Source organism: Amblyraja radiata, chromosome 12, assembly GCF_010909765.2.
Source record: "Amblyraja radiata isolate CabotCenter1 chromosome 12, sAmbRad1.1.pri, whole genome shotgun sequence".
In the NCBI taxonomy this organism is placed as follows: domain Eukaryota; kingdom Metazoa; phylum Chordata; class Chondrichthyes; order Rajiformes; family Rajidae; genus Amblyraja; species Amblyraja radiata.
Window position 1 is genome coordinate 29265292 of NC_045967.1, and position 24340 is coordinate 29289631.

Sequence of the window (24340 nt, forward strand, 5' to 3'; positions counted from 1 at the left end):
TTCTCTCCCCCACCTGACTCATCCCCCAATCAACCCCTCCTTACCAGGATCCACTATCACATCAGATCTTGCCCCATCTCTTCCTCTTACATCCTTCTACCAGTTATCACCCCTCTCCATCAGTCTGATGACAACTCCCAACCAGAAATATCATCTGTCCATTTCCCCCCACAGCTGCTACCTGACATAGCAGCTTCTTTTTGCTCAAGATTCTAGGATTTAAAGTCTCTTATGTTGCATACCTCAGTTCGATTGTGGAAAGTAGCCACATGGGTGACAATTAATTGAAAGATACAGCATGGAAACAGACCCTTTGTCCCAGCATGTCTACACCAACCATCGATCACCCATTCACACTAGTTCCATATTATCCCACTTTATTATCCACTCCCTGCACACTGGGACCAATTTTTCAGAGGTCAATTAGCCTTGAAATCCAAAGGTCTTTGGAATGTGGGAGGAAACCTTAGACCTTGGAGGAAACACATGGAGACACAGGGAGAATGTGAAAAGTAAACACAGACGACACCCAAGGTCAGGATCAAACCTGGGTCTCTGGCACTGTGAGGCAGCAGCTCCATCAACTGCAACATTGAGCTGCCTGGTATCAAGAGGTTCTAGAAAACATTAAATTGCATCTGAAGTCATAACAAAAAAAAATTATAATCCTAGGGTCAATAAATCAAAGGATTTGCTTTGGAATCAAGGGTCCATACAGATCAAACATTTTAGGAGCATTATCACAAAGAGTGCTTTCCAAACTACTTTTTACTTTGGGATAAATGAAATCTTAGAAGCGACTGCCATGATATTCTTAATGTACGATTTTCTCTTTTGATGGATTCATGACAGTTCCTGTTTTATTAAACTGTATCACACACCCATAGGCAATGAATACTATTTCCTATAATTTTTCATTGCATGTTGTACATAAGGCATTAAATTTGACATTATTTAACGTAACAATCTATACACAGGAACATGTATCACCTGTATTTACAGCACCCAAGAGTATCGAATGCACATCAGAGTCCAACATACTTGAGGTATATTACAAACTACAGCAGAGAAAATGAAAAATCAGAATACAGCAATATTTAACCAGTGCACAGTTACAGAAGGCACAATCAATATCCATAAGGGTCCAATTTATCATTTATTGATCACCAATATCAATGGTCCTTCAAAAAGATATCAAATGGGCAAATTCTGGACTTACTCAGTTTCCTATTCCTAGCAATCCTTGGCCTTCAAGCATATTTCAGAGAATTGCAGACATTGCAGACAGTTCAGTGTTTTGGCCTGTCCCACTGTACGAGGTAATTCAAGTGCTCTCCCGAGTTTAAAAAAAATCAAACTCGTGGTAAACACTTAGAATGTACGTAGCAGCTACGTCGGAGCTCAGGATGTCTCTTAGCGGCTCGTAACGCTAATGGCAGGTACTCGGGAAACGCGGTAAGCTCGTGAAGACTTGTGAAGATTTTTCAACATGTTGAAAAATGTCCACAAGAGCCCAGAGTACCTATGAGCGGCTATTACCGTAATTCTCCAAGTTCGAATCAGGGGAAACTCGGGAGAACTCTTGAATTACCTCATACAGTGGGACAGGCCCTTAACAGAACTGTAGAACAAGGATGGCAATTAAGATTACATTAAAATGCAAATACCTCAATGAACGCATGTATCAACACAAATGTCCATTGACTTACGGGGATAGCATAATTCATATTTTGTTTTGTCTGGCATTAATTTTAACATCTCTCTGATATACTGAGTGCTCTTTTCCACGCTAAAAGTGATTACATCTGAGAAAAGACGAATGAGAATAACTATGAATGCTATGGTTTGGTTCGAATTCAGTTTTGAACCCGAGGCAAAATACAATACCGTTAAACCAGCATGACATTAGGTAGTTCCTGGATTCTGTTTTCAGATTGACTTAATTAATTAACTTTTAATTCTTTTGGTGTCGTGGGAGTGGGGAGTGGCTTGGAATTTGTATCCATATCTTTCACTCCTTAATTTAGATCCCTAGATTACAAGATCAGCACTATAATCATTGATTGTCATCATAAATAGTGGGAAACTGGCTGTACTTAATTTTGCAGCAAGTTGTAAGCACCTAGATCAATCAAAGTGAAACCCAAGACTCTTCCAAAAAAAAAGTAGACTGTTGCATAACATTAATTTTTTTCTGGAACATACAGCCATTTATGCTTGTATGTATCAAAGTCTGTAGATAACTTTTATAATGGGGTAACAAGTGGCCAGAAATACATGGAACTACCAAGCTGTGAACAACTCCAAGTAGAGAGCATCTCACTATATCCTCCTAATATTCAATGGCATTACCACCACCCAATACCTAATTGTTAACATTCTGAGGTTCACTGTTAGGCAGAAAATTAAGCAAAGCAGGAAAATAGAGAGCGGGGCTACAAGAGTAAATCAAAGGTCTATTGGTATCCATTGGCAATTGACTTGCCTTCTGATTTCCCAATGCCATTTCATCAGCCGCAAGGCACGAGTCATGAAGGCAATGGAATACTCCACTTGCCTGCAGGAGATTCTCCATAAACACCGAAGAAGCTCGGTACTGTTCCGTTTGTTTGACCCTTCTATTGCACCAGTCATTGTTCATTCCCTCTTCCCTTGGCATATCATGGCCAAAGAGCATATCATTTGAAGTGATTTGCTCAGATTTTTTCACCAAAATCACTCGTTGATGATATTTATCATCCAGAAGACAAAGAAAGCAGACACAAGGGACTTCACCCCCTGCAAATTCCTCTTTAACAATCACCTATCTTACAAATTATACAATATATAGGTGCGACCTGTACAGAAAGGACGGGTTGCACTTGAACTCAAGGGGGACCAATATCCTGGCGGGGAGATTTGCAAAGGCTACTGGGGAGACTTTAAACTAGTATGGTTGGGGGGAGGGACTCAAATTGGGAAAGCTAGCAGTCAGTGTGTGAAGCAGGGGGCAGAGAATGGTAGCACTCTGACCCAAAATGTAGGGGAGAGAGAAGAAAAAGAAAATAATCAGAGAATAAGAGAGGGTGGGTTTCTTAAATGTGTATATTTTAATGCTAGGAGCATTGTAAGAAAAGTGGATGAACTTAGAGCCTGGATTGACACCTGGAAGTATGATGTTGTGGCGATCAGTGAAACATGGTTGCAGGAGGGCTGTGATTGGAAACTAAATATTCCAGGATTTCATTGCTTCAGGTGTGATAGAATTGGAGGGGCAAGAGGTGGAGGTGTTGCATTGCTTATCAGGGAAGATATTACAGCAGTGCTTTGGCAGGATAGATTAGAGGGCTCGTCTAGGGAGGCTATTTGGGTGGAACTGAGAAATGGGAAAGGGGTAGCAACACTTATAGGGGTGTATTATAGACCGCCAAATGGGGAGCGAGAATTGGAAGAGCAAATATGTAAGGAGATTGCAGATATTAGTAGTAAGCACAAGGTAGTGATTGTGGGAGATTTCAATTTTCCACACATAGACTGGGAAACACATTCTGTAAATGGGCTGGATGGGTTGGAGTTTGTAAAATGTGTGCAGGATAGTTTTTTGCAACAATACATAGAAGTACCTACTAGAGAAGGGGCGGTACTGGACCTCCTGTTAGGAAATGAGATGGGTCAGGTGGCAGAGGTTTGCGTTGGGGAACAGTTCGGGTCCAGTGATCACAATACCATTAGTTTCAATATAATTATGGAGAGGGACAAAACTGGACCTAGGGTTGAGATTTTTGATTGGAGAAAGGCTAACTTTGAGGAGATGCGAAAGGATTTAAAAGGAGTAAATTGGGACAGTTTGTTTTATGGGAAAGATGTGGAAGAGAAATGGAGTACATTTAAAGGTGAAATTTTAAGAGTACAGAATCTTTATGTCCCTGTTCGGTTGAAAGGAAATCGTAAAAATTGTAAAGAGCCATGGTTTTCAAGGGAAATTGGACACTTGGTTCGGAAAAAGAGGGAGATCTACAATAGTTATAGGCAGAATGGAGTAAATGAGGTGCTTGAGGAGTATAAAGAATGTAAAAAGAATCTTAAGAAAGAAATTAGAAAAGCTAAAAGAAGATATGAGGTTGCTTTGGCAAGTAAGGTAAAAGTAAATCCGAAGGGTTTCTACCGCTATATTAATAGCAAAAGGATAACGAGGGATAAAATTGGTCCATTAGAGAGTCAGAGTGGCCAACTATCTGCAGAGCCAAAAGAGATGGGGGAGATATTGAACAGTTTCTTTTCTTCGGTATTCACCAAGGAGAAGGATATTGAATTATGTGAGGTAAGGGAAACAAGTAGAGTAGCTATGGAAACTATGAGGATCAAAGAAGAGGAAGTACTGACACTTTTGAGAAATATAAAAGTGGATAAGTCTCCAGGTCCGGACAGGATATTCCCTAGGACATTGAGGGAAGTTAGTGTAGAAATAGCAGGGGCTATGGCAGAAATATTTCAAATGTCATTAGAAACGGGAATAGTGCCGGAGGTTTGGCGTACTGCGCATGTTGTTCCATTGTTTAAAAAGGGGTCTAAGAGTAAACCTAGCAATTATAGACATGTTAGTTTGACGTCAGTGGTGGGCAAATTAATGGAAAGAATACTTAGAGATAATATATATAAGCATCTGGATAAACAGGGTCTGATTAGGAACAGTCAACATGGATTTGTGCCTGGAAGGTCATGTTTAACTAATCTTCTTGAATTTTTTGAAGATGTTACTCGGGAAATTGATGAGGGTAAAGCAGTGGATGTTGTGTATATGGACTTCAGTAAGGCCTTTGACAAGGTTCCTCATGGAAGGTTGGTTAAGAAGGTTCAATGGTTGGGTATTAATGGTGGAGTAGCAAGATGGATTCAACAGTGGCTGAATGGGAGATGCCAGAGAGTAATGGTGGATGGTTGTTTGTCAGGTTGGAGGCCAGTGACGAGTGGGGTGCCACAGGGATCTGTGTTGGGTCCACTGTTGTTTGTCATGTACATCAATGATCTGGACGATGGTGTGGTAAATTGGATTAGTAAGTATGCAGATGATACTAAGATAGGTGGGGTTGCGGGTAATGAAGTAGAGTTTCAAAGTCTACAGAGAGATTTATGCCAGTTGGAAGAGTGGGCTGAAAGATGGCAGATGGAGTTTAATGCTGATAAGTGTGAGGTGCTACATCTTGGCAGGACAAATCAAAATAGGACGTACATGGTAAATGGTAGGGAATTGAAGAATGTAGGTGAACAGAGGGATCTGGGAATAACTGTGCACAGTTCCGTGAAAGTGGAATCTCATGTAGATAGGGTGGTAAAGAAAGCTTTTGGTGTGCTGGCCTTTATAAATCAGAGCATTGAGTATAGAAGTTGGGATGTAATGTTAAAATTGTACAAGGCATTGGTGAGGCCAATTCTGGAGTATGGTGTACAATTTTGGTCGCCTAATTATAGGAAGGATGTCAACAAAATAGAGAGAGTACAGAGGAGATTTACTAGAATGTTGCCTGGGTTTCAGCAACTAAGTTACAGAGAAAGGTTGAACAAGTTAGGGCTTTATTCTTTGGAGCGCAGAAGGTTAAGGGGGGGACTTGATAGAGGTTTTTAAAATGATGAGAGGGATAGACAGAGTTGACGTGGAAAAGCTTTTCCCACTGAGAGTAGGGAAGATTCAAACAAGGGGACATGACTTGAGAATTAAGGGACTGAAGTTTAGGGGTAACATGAGGGGGAACTTCTTTACTCAGAGAGTGGTAGCTGTGTGGAATGAGCTTCCAGTGAAGGTGGTGGAGGCAGGTTCGTTTTTATCATTTAAAAATAAATTGGATAGTTATATGGATGGGAAAGGAATGGAGGGTTATGGTCTGAGCGCAGGTATATGGGACTAGGGGAGATTATGTGTTCGGCACGGACTAGAGGGGTCGAGATGGCCTGTTTCCGTGCTGTAATTGTTATATGGTTATATGGTTATATACTATCATGCAAATTGATCACGTCAAGTCTAAATCCTGCAACTCCCAGACACATCAGCAATGGCAGTACCTTCAGCACACAGTGCACTGGCGGTGTGCTGCAATCTTCTCCTGGCTCTGTAGGGATAGGTAATAGATGTAAACCCTGCCAGCAGTGACCACACATTTCAAAGATTAATAACAGGCAATATGGTGCAGCTACAAGAAGCAGCCAAGAACATGTGATCATGAAATTTTGTTGGGCTAGGATGAATAAGGTTCCTGAGCCACAATCAACAGCAAGCAATGTGCATGATTGTGTTCAGAGGCACAGCACAGTCAATGTAAGGACCAATGTTCAAGCCATTTCTTGTGTGGTGTCACTGTGCAGAATGGCTGAACCACTTACAATCTAAATCAAGTTATTTCGTGTGAAAAAGAGAGAACAAGACTTTTATTCATATAATTACTGCCCCATAATCACATGTAATTAGCAAGTCTTGGACACAGGGGGCACTATCTCGTAATTTTTTGATGAAAATATACAAAATTAAACTTCAAGGCAAAAATTGGATTCAGACACAGATCAATAGAAATGTATTCCAACGACTGCCTGCCTTTCAGATCTAAAAGACACCAGACACACATTTCCACTTTCATTGAAATACCATACATTTCGATAAAACTGTATTCAATTTGCTTCAAGATTCTGTCACCTGTTGACTTAAATATATTTTGATTCTTGACTTGTAAGCTCGGTGAAACTATAAAATATGTTGAAAATTAACACATGAAGGAGTTATTTCTGCTGCTGAGGGGTCATGCTCTCTTCACACGCTGCTAAATTGCAATAACATGCGGACAAGAGTTTTGGATGGTTGAAAATATAGTCTGTTTTCTCTGGAATATTAACATATTAAGGTGTTGCAGAAAGCACCGTGAAATCTTATTGAATGGGATTTGCTGTTAGCAACTGATTGTGCGTGCTGCGTAGAGAATGAAAGGTTTTACTTCGCCGAGGATGAGGAATTACTCTGATGTGCTGGAAAAAATATTAAACAGCATAAACATCTGACTGATTTAAGAGGTGGGACAAAATCTGTGGAGAAATAGAGCTGAGAGAGATAAGAGGGCAATTCCATAGATGCCAAATCTGGATTGCATCCGAAGTGTTCTAAACAATAATGTTTCATTTGTTTTCAACAAACAGAGAAGATTATTCAAACAATATATTTAAACTTGGTTGATGTAGTCATTTCCTTAAACTATATCTTAGTCAAGTACAGTCACAAATTTAAAATCAAGTTGTTGCTCAATTCTCCAACTGTATAAGGAATCAGTATAAGGATAGGCCATGATCACAATGAATGGCGGTGTTGGCTCGAAGGGCCGATTGGCCTCCTCCTGCATCTATTTTCTATGAATCCTAAATCAGATTTTCATCGCACATTTCCATAAACCAAAAGGTTGTAAAAAGAGGTGTTGAAGCTGAATTTAACACTGAATATCTTCAGAATCATATAATCTCGGAAAAAAATTAAATGTAGCTTAAACATTCAGATGGAGGAGCAGAGCAATGTATACTTTTGAAACAGAAGTCATACTGAAAAAATATGAATCATGTACATCTTTGGTTTCTATCTTCCAATATGATGTTGTATAACATTGACAGTGAAAGGTTTTTATATATTTTGGGTCTAATCTGTTGCGGCTGCAGGCCACTGACCACCATCTGTTGAAGTGTCTGGTTAGTCTACCTTGGGCATATGTCATTGCACATTAATGTAATAATGGCTTTGCCACTCACATTTCTGGCAAGTGTTCACAATATATTGTCCATGTGGCTGCTCGCTGCTTTAAAGAAAGCTGTGAAAATTCAAACAATTTTAATGGTTTAGGATAAACCATTATCCTTATTATGCCCTTAGAAACATAGAACATAGAAACGTAGAAAATAGCAGGAGTAGGAGAATAGGAGTAGGCCATTCGGTCCTTCGAGCCATTCAATATGATCATGGCTGATCATCCAAAATCAGTACCCCGTTTCTGCTTTTTCCCCATATCCCTTGATCCCTAGCTTATTCCAAATGGATAAGGATCCAAAATAAGAGAGAATAATTTAAACTAATTTTAACCAAGAGGGGATGGCGGTAGAATGATAGAGTAATGTGTAAGCAGTTTGAGATATTAGCACAATGTAGATATACTACAGTAAAGAGTTTAAGGCTTCACATCCAGATTAAACATGGAGTTGTAGACATGTTGTAGTGTCATATGGCACTGAAATACTTCCTTACCCCACTGTCTCCATAACAACCAGCAAGCACTCAATTGCACACATTCCATTTCCATCAAAACGTTGTGGAACAGAGATCAAAAAGTAAAATAAAGGACTATAACAGTGGAGCATGGAAATTATTTAAATGATTTAATTTAATACGTCTTTCTTTAAAACTCTGAAACTTTGGTTTTGAACAAGCTGAGAATTGACATCTTAAGGGAGATATAGTGAAGGCCTATAAACTATAATGAGATAATACTTCCAAATAAAAAGGAGTCGAAGTAGATTGGTGCGTACAAAATGAATCTCTTAATCTTCCATTAGTGCTGAAGTTTCAGACGCTGGTTGCATTCACCTCTGCACATTCTGTTCCACCTCAGCACATTAGTTTCCATTGATGTCAATAGAGACAAATAGGCTGAGATGAGTACATCCAGCAGTACTATGTCATTAGCAGCAACAACCAAAGTCAAATTTCTCCTTCAAGAATTTTAAGCCAATTAAACGAAAATGTACTTGGCATAGAGGATGTTTTAAGTCCGGAACATCTTGCACTGATTCACATAGTTATCAACAAAGTAAAAGTGAATTTCCACAAGTTACTTTCATGCAGATGCTGGTTTAAATTGAAGGTAGACACAAAATGCTGGAGTAACTCAGCGGGACAGGCAGCACCTCAGGAGAGAAGGAATGGATGACGTTTCGGGTCGAGATCCTTCTTCAGATTGATATCGGGATTGATGTCAGTGGGCGGGAAAAAGATAGAATGTAGTCGGAGACAGTAAGACTGGTGGGAGAACTGGGAAGGGGGAAGGGATAGAGAGGGAAAGGAAGGGCTATTTGAAGTTAGAGAAGTCAATGTTCATACCATTAGGGTGTAAACTACCCAAGCAAAATATGAGGTGCTGTTCCTACAATTGGCATTGGGCCTCACTCTGACAATGGAGGAAGCCCAGGACAGAAAGGTCAGTTTGGGAATGGGAGGGGGAGTTGAAGTACTGAGCAACCGGGATATCAGTTAAGACAGACTGAGCGGAGGTGTTAAGCGAAACGATCGCTGAGCCTACACTTGGTCGCTGATGTAGAGAAGTTGACACCTGGAACAGTGGATACAGTAGATGAGGTTGGAAGAGGTGCAAGTGAACCTCTGCCTCACCTGGAAAGACTATTTGGGTCCTTGGATAGAGTCGAGGGGAGAGGTGAAGTGACAGGTGTTGTATCTCCTGCGGTTGCAGGTGAAAGTATCTGGGGAGGAGGTGGTTTGGGTGGGAAGGGACGAGTGGAGCTGGGAATTTCGGAGGGAACGGTCTCTACGGAAAATAGAAAGGGGTGGAAATGGGAATCCGTAGCCAGTAGTGGGATCACGTTGGAGGTAGCGAAAATGTTTGAGGATTATATGCTGAATGCGACGGCTGATGGGGTGGAAGGCGAGAACAACGGGGACTCTCTCCTTGTTACGAATGGGGGGAGGGGGAGCAAAAGCAGAGCTGCGAGATATCGAGGAGACCCTAGTGAGAGCCTCATCTATAATGGAAGAGGAGAACCCCCGTTTCCCAATGAGGACATGCTTTCATGTATTGGGACTCGCCTCTGGTGGCTGAGTATAGAAGGGTCTCGACCCGAAACGTCACCCATTCCTTCTCTCCAGAGATGCTGCCTGTCCCGCTGAGTTACTCCAGCATTTTGTGTCTACCTTCGATTTAAACCAGAATCTGCAGTTCTTTCCTACCTATTCAAAATGATTGTGGTGAGTTTGCAGCAAAATAGTGGCTACTGATTCTGAATGGATGCATCTAATGTAGAAAGCCAGCTGAAAACTGAAATTGAACTGGCCAGAAACACCGATTTACTGCTGTAAAGTCACAACTTGTAAATGTATTCTCCATATATGACCTCCCAACAATATTATGTTTATTTAACATCTTGGCTGTTCCCTGAGAAGTACATTGAGAACTGCAATATAAATCAAACTATAGGATACTAAGTTATTTTTGTATAACATTTTTTGAGCTTACTATTTTTCCTTAGGTGCAATTCACCAATAATCAAAATTCCACTCTTGCGTGACATCTCTTTCACCGAGGCCAGAGATTGATGGAACCTTATTTAACGGGCAATATTTCTAGACACTTCATTATCAGGCCTTCCTTTCTTAGTTTTAGTTTTAGAGATATAGCATGGAAATAGGCCCTTCGGCCCACCGAGCTCACGCCTACCAGCGATCACGTGTACACTAGGACAATTAACAGAAGACAATTAACCTTCAAACCTGCATGTCTTTGGAAAATGGGAGAAAACTAGGGCACCCAAAATAAACCCACGTGGTCACAGGGAGAATGCGCAGACTCCATGCAGGCAGCACCCGCAGTCAAGCTCGAACCTGAAGCTCCGCTGCTGCAAGGGAGCAATCAATCACTGCACCACTGTGCTGGTATAAAGGAAAAATAAAGTAGAAAAGTTGAACTTCTCAAATCACAATCAAATACATTTCTGTGGATACCAAGAGTGCAATCTTGCACGTAAACTGCAGAAAGGTAACAGCCTCATTTTGAAAATGAGCTGTGTGCCAATTCTTACTCAAGATCATTCCTTAAGGACAGATACAAAGAACTGCACAACCTACTGAGGCAATTCTTGTTAGTGTTTCCGTGTATTCATACACCTCATCAAAACCAACTTATCAAGAAAGAATGGTTATCAAATACTTTCATCCCTTTAGTGAAATGAAATTGTGAATGTCCACAATGATATGTCTAGCATAGAGCTGTAAATATCCCCATCTTGCCTCAAGCATGCAACCTTTTGCGATAAGGAACTTGCAAAAGGTCAGAAAGTCTATTCAGAAACATTAAACATTGTATTCAGATAGATTCTGAGTGATTACCTTTTCAGCCCCTTTCATGTTCAAGTGGATGGTCGAGATGACACATATTTTACAATTGAAACAAAGATCATCTCTTTTTTTTTTGTTTGGCCAATGTTTATGATTTGTGACCATTGCTTTGCAGAGACAGAATTTTGCATGATTGAGGAGGTCCTTAACACCAGAAACATGGGAGTGCTTTAAGAGTTAGCCGGAACTATTTGAGTGGTTGTTACTGACAATATAAAAATATAGTGACAAGGTTTTGATCAGTCCCGTGAAAGAAATGCAAGAAATTACACTTCAGAATATGTACAACAAAATTTAGCTTTATCCTTAATGGAAGTAAATTAAATATTGTTATTGTAGGAGCTACATTTATTTATATTTTGCTCTTTAACACCTTAGCAGTTTAGGATTTGGCAAAGTGGTTTGATGATTGGTGGTGAATGTTATGAAGTGTTTTACAAATATTTATTGCAATTGAAGGCAATAAATATTTTTCTTCAAAAAAAAAATGGATTTATCTTTAAAATTGCAAACAATTTGGCAGCGGTCGACATATAATACTATGTTTTATTTCGTATAAAATAATTTATTTAATTACTACCACGATACAAAACAAAACCGTGGTGACACACCCACCACCATATTACAAAATCGGCAAATTATTCAGACACTAAATTTCCAAACAACTATGTTACAAATATACTAAATAACTACTATACAACTATCTTCCCTCTCTAACATCACCCGGGCACAGACGTAACCCCAGTAAAGGGGCAATCATCTGGCTCGGGCAAAGCCCTCTTCCTCCTGGCGTTGTGACTCGCGGATGGCCAGCTTGGCCAGGCCAAGGAGCAACCCGACCAGGACATCTTCGGCCCTACCCACTCCCTAGATCCCGTCACCAGTCCTTCAGTCACAGACAGCAGAGCTGCTCCTCCCCTTGCAGACCCTAGGTGGAGTGGCGGTGTTCCTTGCCCTCCGGACCCTGGCTACAAGGGGCGCTCTACTGGTCCCTCTACCCTCAACAGGAACGACTCTGCTCTTGGTCTTGGCGTCCTTCCCCAGGTCATCCAAGAAGGACCAGAGCTGACTCCGGTCGTTCCCCTTCACCCCCTGCACCTCATTGCCCCTCCTCTCCTTTTGGGGATGAGGTGATGAGCCCGTATAAGTTTGGCCACTGGAGGGAGGCCAGTCTGGGCCGATGTTGGGCTCCTTCAGAGGCCGTGATGAACTTTTGGGTTTCCTCCACTGAAATGAGTGGAGTGGCGTCGGGGAGAGCGAGAACATCCATTGACATTGTCCGAGGAATCCTCTTCCACCCGCTTGGAATACAATGTTAGTGGGCATGAATAAGTGAATTGGTTGCAAGGAAAGGAATGGGGATTGCTCTGAGAACTGGCATGATCTTGATGTGTTGAATAGGCCCTCTATGTTGCAAAGAAATATGCAGCAGTAATAATCCCTCTCTGAATGCTCAGGTATCTATTAAGGTCTTCAGTGGTAAAGATTAATAATTATTATTCACAAATTAATTCTACAGATGAAATCTACCACATTAATAACACAATTTTGTCAGTATTCCTGTTTAAGAGGAATACCTTGGGGGAATTTAACACATCTTTCATTAGTCACACTTATTTCTGGAAAGCTACATAAGAATTCTTTATAATTATTTAAATTTTAATAGGAACAACAACAGAGATTCCCATATTAACCTTAGTGGATCATTAGAAGTTTGTTCACTCTATAAGCTCATTTCATACCTGACTGATTTTATCTGATGGCAATAAAAGTTAAAATGATCCCATATTTGCCATAAATTCCAATGCTCTAACTGTTCAATGCATTTGTACAACATGGTAAACGTATTTAGTGGAGATGTTAACCTGCCTATTCTAAGTCTTTCATAAGCATAGTATTAATTCAGTGAATATTACAACAATAAGTTCAGTACCACCCATTGATCCGGCCACAAACCTCACCCTCAATATCAGCAAGATGCAGGAGCTAGTTAGCAACTTCAGGAAGTGTGGTGGAGTCCATGACCCAGTCAGCATCAATGTTGCTGAAGTGGAAATGGTTGAGAACTTCAAATACCTTTCCTTCACAATGGCTTATTTTTCCATTGGCAAATTACCCTGTGACCATACCCCTAGGTCCACTCATTAGCTGCTGAGAGCCGATGTCCTTCACAGACTCAATTATTCCCCAAAATCTTCCCGGCTAATCTAACGTGGTATTTTATCGTTAATCTCAACTTCTATAAAACCTACTGCATGAATTTCTGTCATAGTTCTGCTATAAATCAAAGGATCTTTAAACCATATAACAATTACAGCACGGAAACAGGCCATCGCGGCCCTTCTAGTCCGTGCCGAACACTTACTCTCACCTAGTCCCATCTACCTGCACTCAGACCATAACCCTCCATTCCTTTCCCATCCATATACCTATCCAATTTATTTTTAAATGATAAAATCGAACCTGCCTCCACCACTTCCACTTGAAGCTCATTCCACAGTTACCACTCTCTGAGTAAAGAAGTTCCCCTTCATGTTACCCCTAAACTTCTGTCCCTTAATCCTCAAATCATGTCCTCTTGTTTGAATCTTCCCTACTCTCAATGGAAAAAGCTTATCCACGTCAACTCTATCTATCCCTCTCATAATTTTAAAGACCCCCTTAACCTTCTGCACTCCAAAGAATAAAGACCTATCTTATTCAACATTTCTCTGTAACTTAGGTGCTGAAACCCAGCCAACATTCTAGTAAATCTCCTCTGTACTCTCTCAATTTTGTTGACATCTTTCCTATTTTAAGTAGCCTAAATTTAAACTTAAGATGTGTCCTTAAATCTCCTGTTGACCTACATGGCATCCGCGCATGTCACCATCAACTACCTGTCTGCACACTATGATTCTGATGTCTTGCCTTCCACCTGTCCCGTTGCCTCACCATTTGCATCTGTTTTCAGGGATTTCAGAGCACCAGATCACCTCTAACCAGTGCTCTGAAATTTTCTTGTGCAACCCCCGTATCCTCCTTTGTTATGCTTCCTTTAAATCTACTATTCAATCATTTTTTGATCCAATCTCATCACCTTTTTTTCTTTATATGAATGTCAAATTTCTACTGGTTCTGTGGAGCATCTTGTGAGATTTCTCCAAATGAAGATTCAACAAGATTATAAATTATTGGGTTGGATGAATTGGTTTACTGAAACCTCAATGTTACATAGTGTTTAAGAAGGAACTGCAGATGCTGGAAAATCGAAGGTAGTTTAAGAAGGAACTGCAGATGCTGGAAAATCGAAGGTAGTAAGAAGGAACTGCAGATGCTGGAAAATAGAAGGTAGCAGGAAATGTCCTCATTCTTCAGGGAACGGGGGTTCCCCTCCCCTACTATAGATGAGGCTCGCACCAGGGTCTCTTCCATACCCCGTAACACTGCTCTCTCTCCCCATCCCCCCACTTACAACAATGGCAGAGTCCCCCTAGTCCTCACCTTTCACCCCACTAGCCGTCATATACAACAAATAGTCCTCCATCAGTTTCGCCACCTCCAACGTGACCCCACCACTCGCCACGTCTTCCCATCTCCCCCACTGTCTGCCTTCCGCAAAGACCGCTCCCTCCGTAACTCCAGTGTCAATTCTTCCCTTCCCTTCCGCACCACCCCCTCCCCGGGCACTTTCCCTTGCAACCGCAAGAGATGCTACACTTGTTGCTTTACCTCCCCCCTCGACTCCATTTAAGGACCCAAGCAGTCGTTCCAGGTGCGACAGAGGTTCACCTGCATCTCCTCCAACCCCATCTATTGCATCCGCTGCTCTAGATGTCAGCTGATCTACATCGGTGAGACCAAACGTAGGCTTGGCGATGGTTTCGCCGAACACCTCCGCTCGGTCCGCATTAACCAACCTGACCTCCTGGTGGCTCAGCACTTCAACTCCCCCTCTCATACCATATCCGACCTCTCTGGCCTGGGCCTCCTCCATGGCCAGAATGAGCACCACCGGAAATTGGAGGAACAGCACCTCATATTCCGCTTGGGTAGTCTGCATCCTGGTGGCATAAACATTTAATTCTCCCAATTCCGTTAGCCCTTGCTGTCTCCTCCCCTTCCTAGCTCTCCCTCAGCCTCCTCCTCCCCTTTTTTCCTTTCTTCTCCCGCCCCTCCCCCCCCCCCCACCCCCCATCAGTCTGAAGAAGGGTTTCAGCCCGAAACGTTGCCTATTTCCTTCGCTCCATAGATGCTGCTGCACCCGCTGAGTTTCTCCAGCATTTTTGTCTACCCTCAATGTTACATAAATGTATTAATGATTTGCTGATTGTTAAAATAGAGTAAAAATACCCATCCGATATACATGCCTGCCACTGAAGATAATTTAGGCTTCACTTTTGCAATTGTACGACTTCTACATTACAATGATGATTCAAATTCAAAAATACGTTATTGGCTGTAATGGGCTAAGTAATATTTTTAAAGAACAATCAAGGACTAAAAAATAAGTCTTTAGCCTGCTTTTGGATTTTGTTAACTATAATATTATTAGGTTATTTACATTCTTTAGTCTGCTTTCTCTTTTAATATTCATTGTATATTTGTATATTATTTAGTTTAGTTTAGAGACACAGCATGGAAACAGGCCCTTCGGCCCACTGAGTCTGCACCGTGTAGCAATCCACTAACACTATCCAACACACACTAGGGACAATTTACAATTTGACCAAGCCAATTAACCTACAAACCTGTACGTCTTTGGAGTGTGGGAGGAAACCGATGATCTCGGAGTAATCTCATGCAGTCAGAGGGAGAATGTACAAACTTCGTACAGACAGCACCCACAGTTGGGATCGAACCCGGTTCTTCAGCGCTGTAGGTGTTGTAAGGCCATAACTCTACTGCCGTGCCATCATGCTGCCCCAAATTTCCTTTACAAATCGTAATTTCTCGTGCCTGAGTATTTAAAATAAATTCTCCCTCTTATTATATTTCACGTTCTCTGTAAAACCATCATTGGTGTACATCGCCCGGGGAGAAAACTTTTCTATCATCTTACTTTCCTGCTAAATTCTTGGTTCGCATTCATACACCATGATGTGGTTGTGACCAGCAAATGTCCAATCAATGTTCAACCTCAAAAGTGAAACGTCAATGCTCCAATTACAAAGTTTCCTCCACCCACATACTGACACGAGACAAACGCTTTCAGCCCACACACCATTTAGACTTAACCATTAAGAGTGTAGCAAACTGAAAATTCAAATATTTTATTCAGCCACAACATTATTGTTATTTCCGCATGAGTGTTCTGATATTTCATGAAGTGTTTTTGATTGCATAGTACAGAGCGAAAATTGTCATAAACAAATAACTGGATACAAAGGACAAAGAGCCCAAATGAAGAATCCCATCACAATGCAGTGGTCAGAGAGAAGGGAAAAGAAAAACAAAAGATTTAGGGAAATATATTGCACCCATTGCTCAGACATAAGAAAAAAATGCATTCATTTCTACAGGTTTACTTAATATTTCCAAGTGTTTAACACACAATAACTCACTTCATTTCAGTAAATGTACTGATTTGTAAAGATGAAAATGACTTGCAAATGCAGATTTGTCACAGCTGATGATTTCTGATTGGTAGAGTTAAAGATTAATTTGGCATTGTGACAGGTTAGATTCATGTGGACAAGAGTTAGATTTATGTGGGCTTCTCATTCATGACTGCTAGCTTTTCTATTTCTCTGCATTTGATTGAATCAGCTTGGCTAACAATAATTAGTACTGTTTTGAGCCATTCATCTCAGTGAAATGTCTATTTGAAATGTGATACTTTAAATGTCAAAAGCACCATTTATCTGAGCTGCCTGGATTTTGCTGGTATATCGTTTTACCTGTTCATTAATAACAGAGAGATGGGGGCATATTCACATGCATAGTCAAATGTAGAACTCTCAGACAAACTACAAATTAATGGGCGCTGAATCTGACGAGATGTTCCATCATTGAACTGCCCAAGAATTCCAAGTGTTTAATACACAATAACCCGACGGTGGACGGCCGCACCCTAGGGCTTGACCCGGTCTGGCAAGCCATGGCGGTCTCCCAACCGCAGACCTGCAGAGGGAAGGCCGCCGAGCCGCGCCCCTGTTCACCACGTGGATCGGAATCATAGGTGGATGCTGGACAAAAGGCCTGGTAAGAAGAACCGGGGAGGTCTTAACTTCTGCACCTGAGGTCGGCTGCAGGCACCGCCCCTGTGGGAAATACTGGCTGAGGAGACCCAGGAATGGAGATCAGATCACGGGACAACCAAAATGGAGGCGACGGCTGCAACAGGCCTTTGTGGCTAACTGCAGCTGGGACTATAAAATGGCACCAAAATGGTGCTTCTTGCATATGGACTCAATGGGCTGTTCTGTGTGTACTGTACTAATTGGGCTGATTGTGCACGGGGATAGTCTTGCTGAACAGTATGGAAAAAATATATTTTACTGTACCTGCTACACGTGACAATAAGGAAACCATTGAACCATTCATTACAGACAGTTTGCAAAAAGTATTTTTAAAACATAGCCTAAGTAGTCCAAAAACAAAACCTGTCACCAGTTTTACTACTGATCATTATTACAATTTTCACTACTGTAAATATTGACCTGGACTTTGCTGGGGAATGATGATAGTTCTGCATAGCTTTTCTCAGTACAAATGCGGGTACATTCTGAGACTCCAAACATACTCGCTGAGTTCTCCCAACCACTTCCCAGCTGTGCTTTGCCTATAGATCTTGCTAAGATTCCTGAATATGCCCCAATACGGAGACATTCAGAATAATTTAAAAACATTGAGAGCTTTGAGAGCCAGGTCTACTACTTTGCTAACTGTTCAATAACTTCAGGGGAGTTTTATGGGTGAGTCTTGTTCTGGTCCACCAATATAACGTGGCTGCATTAAATGAGGGTTGGCCACAAAATAAGGGCCTCATCATTTGACATTGGGTCTGCTTGGTCAAGCAAAACCAGCTTTCCGGATGCAATTGAGGTAAATTTAGATGATTGGTGATTTGGCTTTTGAATGTAGGTGATGGGTCCATGGTAAGAAAGTTCAGACTGTTATCTGTTTACATATCTGAAATATTTGTGGAATAACTAGAAAAGCAATATTCTACATCAACCAATCAATCGGTCTTGATTTGTGAAAAGTAACGAGTGCTTCACCAAAGAACAATATCATCGTATGTATACCAGTCTCAAGCAATTTTCAGTCATCCCTACTTCTATGACCTAAGACGCAGCCAACCCCAGACCATTACACAAACCAACCTCCCTTCTATGGATAGACACAAAATGCTGGAGTAACTCAGCGGGACAGGCAGCATCTCTGGAGAGAAGGGATGGGTGATGTTTTGGGTTGAGACCCTTCTTCAGACTGAAGAAGGGTCTCCTTTCAGCCATCACCCGTTCCTTCACTCCAGAGATGATGCCTGTCCCGCTGAGGTACTCCAGCATTTTGTGTCTATCTTCTATTTAAACCAGCATCTGCAGTTCTTTCCTATACATTCTTTCTATGGACTCCATTTATACCTCACGCTGCCTCAGCAAGGCCAGCAGCATAATCAAGGATGAGTCGTACCCTGGCTACTCCCTCTTCTCCCCTCTCCCAGCAGGCAAAAGGGATAGAAGTGTCAAAACACACACCACCAGATTCAGGGACAGTATCTTCCCAGCTGTTATCAGACAACCAAATCATCCTACCGCAACCAGAGAGCAGTGCTGAACTATTATCTACCTCTTTGGTGACCCTCAGACCATCCTTGATCAAACTTTGCTGGCTTTACCTTGCACTAAACTTTATTCCCTTATCATTTATCTATACACTGTAAATGGACCGATTGTAATCATATATTGTCTTTCTGCTGGCTGGTTCACACAACAAAGGCTTTCCACTGTACACGTGACAATGAACTAAACTAACTTTGGCTTTAAATTCGAAATCAACGTTTACAGGGTCTCTTCTGGCTAAAGATGAGTTATCAACATTTTGGGCGTTCATCAATTTTACTCCAGGATATTAATCATCAAAGAAAAACTCAATGAACAATAAATGAATGGAAGAAGTAACTTGGAAAAAAAAATATTTACTGAATAGAGCTGTTTGAAGATTTTTGTAAAATTACCATGTTCTAATTAAATTGGAACTGGAATTCAGGCCTATTATTTATAGTTATAAATGATTCCAAATCAATGGAGAAAAGAATTGGACCATTAGGCTTTTGTTTTCCACTGTAAACATTGTAAATTAAATAAAACCTACAACTGCCAGCCTCCCACCAGTATAAATGCTGGCAATGTGCCATTGTTAGGTGAAAGAAAATGCTCTGTGCTTGAATTTAACAAAAATGCTGAAATGGGTATATTTTAAGAAACATTTAAACTGCTCCCCCCTTCAATTTACAGCAGAATTAGAGGAGAAACAAAATTAAAGCTAGATTGACCAGAAATTGCACCTTTTAAACAGGTAGGAATAGTTACTATATTTTATATTATTATTTAAATCATCTCTGAATGGTAAACCTCCCTGGAGAGCAAAGTTTAACAATGAGACCCACTTTTTGCCGACAAAACTAACGATATTTTCTCCTGTATCTGACTGGGTTTGAGTTTAACCGAGAGGACAGCTTGATAACAACAATTATAGCACAGGGTGGACTGCATGTACTGAGCTGAATTGCTGTCGGCTTCTGTTTTATAGACAGGCGCAGATATTAAGAATTACAGAACCAAGGCAGGTAGATGGGATTAAGATATACAGGGTAGATCAGCCCTGATCTAATTGAATGTAGAAACTGGCTGGACGATCTGTACGATCCAGTTTTGTTTCTACATTCAGATTCAGATTCAGATTCAGATTCAATTTTAATTGTCATTGTCAGTGTACAGTACAGAGACAACGAAATGCATTTAGCATCTCCCTGGAAGAGCGACATAGCAAATGATTTAAATAAATAATAATAAGTGATAATAAGTGTCCGGGGGGTGGGGGGGTGATTGGCAGTCACCGAGGTACGTTGTTGAGTAGAGTGACAGCCGCCGGGAAGAAGCTGTTCCTGGACCTGCTGGTTCGGCAACGGAGAGACCTGTAGCGCCTCCCGGATGGTAGGAGGGTAAACAGTCCATGGTTGGGGTGAGAGCAGTCCTTGGCGATGCTGAGCGCCCTCCGCAGATAACGCTTGCTTTGGACAGACTCAATGGAGGGGAGCGAGGAACCGGTGATGCGTTGGGCAATTTTCACCACCCTCTGCAATGCCTTCCGGTCGGAGACAGAGCAGTTGCCATACCATACTGTGATGCAGTTGGTAAGGATGCTCTCGATGGTGCAGCGGTAGAAGTTCACCAGGATCTGAGGAGACAGATGGACCTTCTTCAGTCTCCTCAGGAAGAAGAGACGCTGGTGAGCCTTCATTCAGTGTTACTTTACTAATACTGTACCATGAGAGAGATTCTGAAACCTCTCCTGAACACTGAGCTTGGGTTGAGTTATTTTCTAGTTCCAGACAAAAAGCACACTCTTTGTTAAATCAAGTAATTACTTCCCTGATAATGGAAGTAATTTTTCCCCCCCACAAGTTGAAATTTACAAAGTCACACAACCCAATAAAAACAGCAGCTGACATTTCTATCCAGAACACCACAGAAAAACATATCATAGAATAGATATTGACATAATCAAGTCAAGTCAAGTTTATTCGTCACATACACATACGAGATGTGCAGTGAAATGAAAGCGGCAATGCTCGCGGACTTTGTGCAAAAAGACAAACAACCAAACAAATTATAAACACAATCATAAACACACACATATTCTTTTACATATTAAATATTGGAAGGAAAAACGTTCAGTAAAGTTAGTCCCTGGTGAGATAGGAGTTTACAGTCCGAATGGCCTCTGGGAAGAAACTCCTTCTCAACCTCTCCGTTCTCACAGCATGGCAACGGAGGCGTTTGCCTGACCGTAGCAGCTGGAACAGTCCGTTGCATGGGCTGGAAGGGGTCTCCCATGATTTTATTGGATCTGGAGTTGCACCTCCTGATGTAGAGTTCCTGCAGGGGGGCGAGTGAAGTTCCCATAGTGCGTTCGGCCGAACGCACTACTCTCTGCAGAGCCTTCTTGTCCTGGGCAGAGCAAGTCCCAAACCAGATGGTAATGTTTCCGGACAAGATGCTTTCCACAGCCGCTGCGTAGAAGCACTGGAGGATCCTCGGAGACGCTCTGAATTTCCTCAATTGCCTGAGGTGGTAAAGGCGCTGCCTTGCCGTACTCACGAGTGCTGAGGCGTGTGATGTCCATGTCATATCCTCAGAGATATGGACTCCCAGATATTTAAAACAGCTCACCCTATCCACAGGATCCCCATTTATCCTCAATGGTGTGTACGTCCTCAGATGATGTGCCCTCCTAAAGTCCATGATCAGCTCCTTAGTTTTTTTGATGTTCAAGAGGAGGCTGTTGTCCTGGCACCAGAGTGCTAGATCAGCCATCTCCTCCCGGTAGGCCTTCTCATCGTTGTCTGAGATCAGGCCCACCACCACAGTGTCATCAGCAAACTTAATTATTGAGTTGGAGCTGAACCTAGCCACACAGTCATGTGTGTACAGGGAGTACAATAGGGGGCTGAGGACGCAACCCTGGGGCGATCCTGTGCTCAGGGTGAGGGACTTCGATGTATTCCCTCCCATCTTGACTACCTGGGGCCTGGCGGTGAGAAAGTCCAGGACCCAGACACACAGGGAGGTGTTGAGCCCCAATTCCAGTAGCTTCCCGGCCAGTCTGGTGGGGACTATCGTGTCGAAGGCTGAACTGAAGTCTATGAACAGCATCCTCACGTAGCCCCCCTTCTGGCTGTCAAGATGAGAGAGTGCGGTGTGCAAAACCTGGGAGACCGCATCGTCCGTGGATCTGTTCGGACGGTATGCGAACTGCAACGGGTCCATGCTCCGGGTCATGTTTGTTGGATGATGTCAGGGAAGGATGGGTCCAACTGGAAATTCTGGAGCACTCTTTTCCAGTGCTCTCCATCCATGGTTTCCTTTCTTTACAACTACTTCTAAAACTATTTATCGCTAACTTCTTCCAGTTCCTCAGAATAATTATTCACCTGAAATATCAACTCAGTTTCTTCCTTTTTATTCCTTATTGAGGTAAAGAGGAAATGTAGACTCAACAATTTGTGCTGTTGGATGAGAAAGAATTGGTGAGAGATGCAGCAGAGTTTCAGGAGAACTGGTTTTACAATAGGAGTCAACGTTTACATGGTTAAGTCTGGATTTGATATCAGTTCTAACAATAGAAGGCTGGAGGTGTTAAATCAGACATCCCCAAACATGACTCCAGATGACCACAGCAAAAGTACTTTACCTCAGAGTCTGAAGAAGGGTCTCGACCCGAAACGTTGCCTATTTCCTTCGCTCCACAGATGCTGCCTCACCCGCTGAGTTTCTGAGCATTTTTGTCTACCTTACCTCAGAGTTAGGTCACATAAAACAGCAATAAACAGTTTGATTCACTGACAGACTACACCTGTAGTCAGGATCAAACCCGGGTCTCTGGCACTGTAAGGCAGCAAATCTACCGCTGCACCACTTGGCCACCATATTGTTGAAGATTAGGCCATCTCTGATTCTTCATTCTCTGCAGAGGCTGCCTGGTCAATGGGGTACCTCTGGTCTTCCCTTCCATTTCAGATTTCAAATAACTGTTGTGTTCAACATCTCACCTTTCTATCATTTTTTTTCTCACGATCTTGGCTGGCTTCATTCTCTCCAGTTCTCCAGAAAGTTCAATCGTGATAAAGAACCATTCACAGCCCTCTTTCAAAAGGCATCAATAACATTATGTTACCTGTACAATCTTGGTCTTCACTTCATCACATACCTTCCCTTTGTTCTCTCATCACCAGCCTCGCCAGCAGCTCGCGTGTTTTTTCAACTGTTTTTTTTGTTATTTTTTGTGTGTCTAAATGTATGTTTTAATGTTTCTTGGTAGATTTGATGTGCGGGATGGGGGGGGGGGTGAATAGGGGGAAACCTTTTCCAGTCACTTACCTCAGCGGAGATGCGACTTTATTCTGTCGCATTTTTGCCTCCCTCGCGGCCTATCAACTGGATTGGTGCGGCCTCTCCAGACCGAAGACCGGCGGCCCAGAGCTTCAATTAGCAGGCGTGGCGCGGACTTACCATCGCGGAGCTGCGATCCTTTGCTGAGGATCGCTAGTGTTGGAGCTCCGACCGCGGGGCCTGTGGACTTTAACATCATGAAGCCGCAGTCTCCGGTAAGAAGCAGCCAATTCAGGAACTCCAAGCCACGGAGTATGTTCTGATTCGTCCTGACGTCGGAGTTTCGATCTTCCCGACAAGAGTGCCTGAACATCTGTAGCGGCGACTGCGGAGGGTTTCCAGGCCCCGACCACGGGTGAACAAAGGAGGAAGATGACTGAACTTTATTGCCTTCCATCACAGTGAAGAATGCTGATTCCACTGTGGTAGATGTTTATGTTAAATTCTATTGTGTATTGTGTTCTCTTTACTTGTATGGCTGTATAGTAACTCAAATATCACTGTACATAAATTGGTGCATGTGACAATAAATGTGAACTTGAAATTGAACTTAAACATGCCCATTTTCTAACTTTTCCAGTTCTGATGAAAGATAATCAACCTGAAATGTTAACTGATTCCCTCTCCACAGATTCGTATGGACCTGCTGAATATTTCCATAATTTTGCATTCATTTCAGAAATGAGCCAGCACAGTTGAATATGGTGGAAAATCAAAGGGAAGATCTCTGATAAAGTATAACCTCTATTAATATACCACCACCTAATATAAAGAAATTGTGTTTTGCTCCAACAAATGTGTTGAATCAAAAAGGAGATTGAAAGATTGACCAATATATTGCTCAGAGACCGAACCAGCAACTTGCAAAGCACAAGTCAGGAGAGTATTAAAAAAACAGTATAGCTCCAACAATACTCAAGAACTTTGACATCATCCACGACAGAGTATCTCTCTTGATTGACATCCTAGTTGCATTCTAATCATTCATTCCATCAACACTGGTGCACCAGAATACAGAATTTGCCAATTCACTGCAGTTACTTGCCTTAAGTACCTGCCAATCCACCAAATAAAAACAAAGTCAACAGACCAAGAGGAATACCAACAAATGAAGGCTTCCCAC